A 6,000-nucleotide genomic window follows, 5' to 3' on the forward strand; every position below is an offset into this window, starting at 1 on the left:
GTTTTTTCATTTTCCACCACGAAGAACCCCGTTCTCACCCGCTCGGTTGACATTAACACTAGAGATTTTCTCGGAACCTTGGGGTTAGAATACATCGCAGATATAATAATCCCGATTCCCGGGGAAATCCGACATTCAGCGTGTGAGCGCAAACCAAAAGCGGTAACCCAGAGGCGAGGAAGGGAAGCGGGTTCAGGCCAGCCCAGTCCCCACGGGGCGGCCCGCGCTGCCACCAGCCGGGAGGGACGGGGGCCAGACGCGGGAGGGCGAGATTAGTTAAAAGGGATGACAAGAGAAGCTTCTCCTGCGTTCTGCCAGGACCTGAGTTGAGGTTCCAGGGTGAAGCGTTCTCTCGGGTTACAGCCGGCATCCCCTGCTCCAAGGAGACACCGACGGATTGCGGGACCGCCCGGCTAGCCCTGGAGGCCCCAAGACACCAGATGCGGCCCCCTCCCGAGCTGCAGCGTTGCCAATGCCGTGCAAATAGCTTCCTTGCACGACGGCCTTGGATAGATGTTACCGGGCAGTTCAGGAGCTTGGGACAGGGCCGCGCCATTCCCTACGCCCCAAAGGCGCTGAGCTGGGACCGCCTGGTGCTCGAGGCGAACCGCGTCGTGGGCCTGGGACCCGCCGAGCACGGCCTGCCCTGTTCCCACCGCAAGATGGCTGCCTGGCCCCACATGGAGCCCCAAATTCGGGCGGGAAGGGGAAGACAAATTGCAACGTGCCCCGGGGCGGGGGACCAAAGATGACCCATCGCAAAGTGTTTTGTATTTTCCCTTCCCAAGATGCTAAGGCACACCCAAAAGATGCAGGTGTGGTCAGGAGCAGGGCTGTCAATACTGACGCCCACCATTGATTTTCTTGGCATTACAGATTTAGAATAAATTATAAGAATATAATGAATATGCTTCCTGGGAAGCAGACAAGCCCAGATGTAATCTCTGGCCCAGGACTCCTCAGGTCGCCTTTCCCCAGGTGGAAATTTTGTTTCTCTAAGAAAGCCGTTTGAGCAAATCTTTTCGGGCTCCTAGGGGTCCTGGCTTCAGATTTGTGCATCCGCTTTGTGAGTTAGGCTTGGAGGCCTGCCCGGCAGGAGCCCTGGGCAGAGCTGCTGGATAGGGTGCCCCTGATTGCCACCTCAGACCTACCAGCGGCAGAATCCTTACACCCACGAAGAGCCTTATCTGGTTCTGGAGCGAGTTAGGACAGGAATCTCCAAAGGGTTTTGTTACTCCAGCTGTTACATCACAAGTGCCTTACATTTCAGTGTGTTGGTGAGAGAATCTCTACCTCCCGGAAAAGGCAGGAACACCTTGCTAACCTGGTGTCCTCCTCATCGCCAGTCAGCTTGGTAACTGGTGTAAAGTGGGCACCGCTGAATGTCAAGTTCAGACCAGAAGGCATCAGGCTAGAAAACAGACTCCATGACCTGTCAGGCTTGGGGTGTACTGGCCGCCCTCCACCCACTCCCACCCCCCACCCCCCCAACCCCCCACCCCGGCTTCCTCCCCATGGCAGCAAGTTCTCCATGGAGTAGGACAAAGGCAGCCTTCAAGATGGAGCTTCCTGGGGGAGCTCAGTTAAGCGCACCCCTCCCTGATCATCTCTGATCCTCTCTCCGGGTTTGCGATGGAAGGACTGAGGTTTTCTGACCCAGGACATTTGAAGAGTCTCCAGTGAGGGAAGCAACTCTTCACCCCAAGACCTCGACATGCAGCCCCAGCGTGGCAGTGACTGGCCTTGCTCTGCCAGGAGGCCCTCTTGGACAACGACCGGGGGGAAGTCGCTCTCCATCTTCAGTTTCCTCCTCTGCCAAGGGAGGGGGCTGGAAGGGAAGGTTCCTAACATCTCCGCCCCGAGGCTCCGAGAAGCATGAGGGAGGGCAGGACAAGGAAAGTCCTGCAGACCTCCGGGACGCTTGGTTTCACCCCAGCGATGTGCAGCTGTCCTTCTGAGACGTGGGTCCTTTGCTAAGTGGCTCAGTAGTGGAGTTAGGCACCCAGACCCTGGAGCCACGCTGCCTGGGTTCAAACCTGAGCCAGATCTGCCATTGACTCGCTCTGTGGCCTTGGGCCACTTTCCTCAGTCTCTCTGTGCTTCCATGTCCTTGTCTCTGAACAGACTAATAACCGTGCCTATCTCACAGGGTGCTGGGGAAGACTGAGCTGATCTGAACACGTGTGACGCTCTCAGCAGCAGCCTGGCGCAGGTTAGCTGCTAACATGATTTGCCCTGACCCCTGGATGCAGCCTCACCCCTCCCGGTCCTCTTGGTTTCCCCCACTGACTGTCTCGTTTCTGTCCCTGCACCACTGCCTGGATCTCTTGCTCTGGGTCCCAGCATCCCAGGAGTGGGATGGAGGAGGGCAGAACGCCGGGCGCATTGCCTCTCTGCCTCTCGATGAGCACTTCACCTGAGGAATCTCTTTGCGTCAGTCCTTTATTTATTTTCTGGTATGCGAGGAAGTTGAGTCAAGCGCTCTCTCCCTTTCTCTCCCCTCACTTCCACCCACAGGCAGAAACAGCCGGATGAAAAGGTGTGCCCCTGGCTTTAGGGGTGAGAGAGTGAGGGAGGCCCAGCTGAGCCCTGGCCGCCACGAGGGATCCTGCTCAGAGGCAGGTAGAGCTACTGCACAGAACTATTGACGTTTTCTCTCTCTCTCTCCACACACACACGCACACACGTCAGCTCCCTGAGGACAGGGGTTTTTCTGTTTTGTTCTCCGCTGTGTCCCCAGTGCCTAAAAGCAATGCCTGGCACAGAAGAAGCACTCAATAACTATTAACTGAATGAAAGGAAGAAGTGTCCGCTGACCACATCTGCTTCTGTAGCAGGATCTTAATTTATTTTCTTCATCGAGTGGCGATGGTCGGATTTTATAGCCAAGAAAGAAAAAAAGAACACATTCCTGATTTCTCTACTTAACAGTCTCCTGTCTCAGCCTCTAATTCTCTCAATTATGGACAAGGTCCTCCTTCCTTCTTCAGGTTTTTCTTTTCTGGGGGGGGAGGGGCGTTGTTTTTTGAAAATGCAAATCAACAGTAACATTGTCATTAAAGGTGATTGCTGTGACAAGAACAGTAGCTGTCATTCATGGGTACCTTCACAATGTCTTGGGCACTGGGCCAAGCACAACATTTGATTTTATCCTCACAACAAGCCATGAGATCAATTTACATGCCCATTTTACAGACGAGGAAATGGAGATTTGGCAAAAGTCATAAGGTGTATAAGGGAGAGAGCCAAGGTTTCAACACAACGATCCAAGGGCTGGGCTGTCACCCCCACCGTCTAACTCCTTTCTGTCTCTGGGTGATAAAGGAAAGCAAGTGAATCCATGTGAAACATGATTTGAGAGGCATTTTCAGCAACTAGCTTAGGAACAAAGCTAGAATGTTGTTATTATAGCCAAGCACACTTGAGTCTAAAGCAGCCTGCCTAAGTTCAAAGCCCCCTTGGACATCTTCCTAGCTTCGACATTGAAGGCAATTTACTTAACCCCCTCACACCTCAGTTTCCTCTTCTGTAAAAGGGGGCTGATAACAAGACTCATCTCCTTTAATTGGAAGGACTAAATGAGTTCATATAAATAATGTTATTATTCCCTCGGTCTACTACAGAGTAGTAATTACCCCACGCTTTACAACTGCTGCCTTAAATTTCCTCACTTTCCCCATCCATGAGTTGGGAACCTTCGCTGTGGGGACAAAAAAATAGTGGTTTGTCCAAGATGTCACAGTAACCCAGGGAGAATCAGGTTAGAGCTCAGATTGGAAGTTCCCATGAGGAAGAGGAAGGGTCTAGAACAGTCTTTGCATGTCATTTTGCAGAAAAACATTTCGGTTTCCCTTTTTAAAAAGATGCAAACATCTTCTCAGGCTCCTCCGACATCAGTGTGTCAGTGATAAATCATCGGAAGCATAAAGACGTGAGCTAGGTAGGTCACGGTCTCCGTTTTTAGTCAACTTCCTGGTGGCCCCGCTGAGGCCTTGCAGGAGGCCCCATGGTCTGACGCAGTGCATGGAACCTCAGCCCCGCCAGACCCTCGGAGGACTCGGTCAGACAGAGAGCAGAGCCTTCCAGAGGTCAGGGGGCTCCCTTCTGGCATTTCTTCTTAAATTTTAAAGCAATTTGCATAGAATTTTTCTTCTTTCCTTTAACCGAGTACAGGGAGCCAGCCTTTTCCTGCTGGTTCTTGCTTGTGAATGAGACCTTGTACTTCCCGGAACAGAGGGGAGGGGCCCCTGGGAGCTGGGACCTCAAGTTTGAGCCAATGTTTAAAAAAAAAAATCCTCAATGCTTTTATAATTTATGTGTGTGTGTTATTTTATTTTTAAATTAATTCATCCAGATACTGTTTCATTTACTTGTGCAGCTGAAGTAAGAGAGGGAGAGATGTGGGGGAAATCTGGGCAGATCTCCTGGAGGAGGAGACATTTGCTAAAGTTTGGCCAAGTGGAGATGGAAGGAGTGTCCTCTGGGAGGCAGAAACTTCGTCATGAGTAAAATCCCAGAAATGAGAAGTTTGGGGACTACACAGAGAAGAAGAGTGGACGGAACACAGAAAGGGAGCAGCGTGGCTTCAAGGAAAAGGCCCTCTCCCCCTTTTTAATTTGCTGTGAATTGAGAGATCAGATATCATGGATGTTAGAACTGCGTTTAAAGCGTGAGCACATCAACGACCTCAGAGTGAGCATGTGAGAGTGAAAGGCAGGAAAGGGGGACAAGGTCTGGGCCACTCACAAGAAACCCTCTGCGCCCTTTCAGCATCACAGCGCACTGTTTGGGTGAGGTACAAGCTACCACCAGTCCCCACAGAGAATCCAGGAGCTAGACATGAAGCAACAGCAACAGGTCCTACCTGCAGAAACAAGGACCAGTTATGGCCCCTGCACTGCCACTAAAGCACGGCCCACTGGAGCCCACCCCAGCTACCACCATTTGGCCCAGGACCTTAATTGAGGTGCTGGAGATGAGCGAGGGGAGGGAATGCACACGGCTGATCCTCCTTAGAGGGAAGAAACACACACACCCCTCCAGCTCTCCAGGAGGAGCCTCAGGGCTTAGGGAGCTAGATTCCAACTGGGGACCCCTCCAGCCAGAATCTGAGAGGACGTGAGGAAGAGCCAGAGCCAGAACTAGCGACGCAAAAGTGGAGACCAAGAGGCTAACCGAGAAGAGATGGATGAGCTTAGACGCCCTTGGGAAAGACCGGCGACCTCACCCGGCCGTCACAGGGCGCCCTTGCCCTCGGTACCCTCCTCCCCAGGCCTGGTACCCCGCCCCCGGAGGCCCGGCAGGGCTGCCCAGCATCCCAGTCGCTTTGCAGCACATCGCCCTCTGCCCCGTTCCTCCGGGTCGCAGGGTCCGCGGCGGGGGGCGGGGCGCCGGGATGCGGGAGAACCCCGCCAAGGGTTCTTACCTCGGCGTGAGCATCCGTCCGGCCAAGCTTGGTTTGCTGCTGGGACTGCGGGGCTGGGGAGGCTCCCACGGACTCGGATCGCGCCTCCCCCCCGCCGGAGCCCCCAGACCCTTCGGCGGCCCCGAGATGGGGCGCCGGGACCAGGGGACAGGCGCCGCGCCGGCGGGCGGGAGGAGGCGGCTCCTGCGGGGCGCGGCGGGGCGGGGCGGGGCGGGGGCGTCTGCCGGGCCCCGCCCGGAGGGGATTTGGGAGCGATTATCTCGAAGAACAAAGGAGGCCGGGGAAGGCTCGCCCCTACCCCCTGGGCTTGGCCCTGAACTTGAACTTGTACTTGACACTTTGTCCGGAAGGTGGCGAGGGAACCCGTCTGAGCTGGGACTGGGGCTCCTCCGTCCACCTCCTGCCCCGGGAGCGGGCGAGCCCGCCCTCCTCTGCCGGGAGGGAGCCGCGCATCTCCAGGTGCCCCGGGCCCCGGGGCGCCCCCAACTGCCTTGGGGCCCCTGTGTCCCCGCGTTCCCTCGGAAAGTCAAGGTGTGGACGAAGCCGCGGGGTCTCTGGCCGGGAAGGGTCGGCCA

At 55.2% G+C, this 6,000-nt stretch overlaps 1 long non-coding RNA gene across 1 annotated transcript in view; it reads right to left on the reverse strand.

Moving 5' to 3' along the window:
• Positions 1-5,617, reverse strand: part of LOC103563508 (uncharacterized) — a 29,368-nt gene extending 23,751 nt beyond the window's left edge. Inside the window, exon 1 of the long non-coding RNA XR_011539573.1 lies at positions 5,426-5,617. This is a non-coding gene — a long non-coding RNA (uncharacterized lncRNA). The remainder of the gene's footprint in view (positions 1-5,425) is intronic.
• Positions 5,618-6,000: the final 383 nt, after the last annotated feature.

The sequence above is a fragment of the Equus przewalskii genome, chromosome 1 (assembly GCF_037783145.1).
Source record: "Equus przewalskii isolate Varuska chromosome 1, EquPr2, whole genome shotgun sequence".
NCBI lineage: Eukaryota > Metazoa > Chordata > Mammalia > Perissodactyla > Equidae > Equus > Equus przewalskii.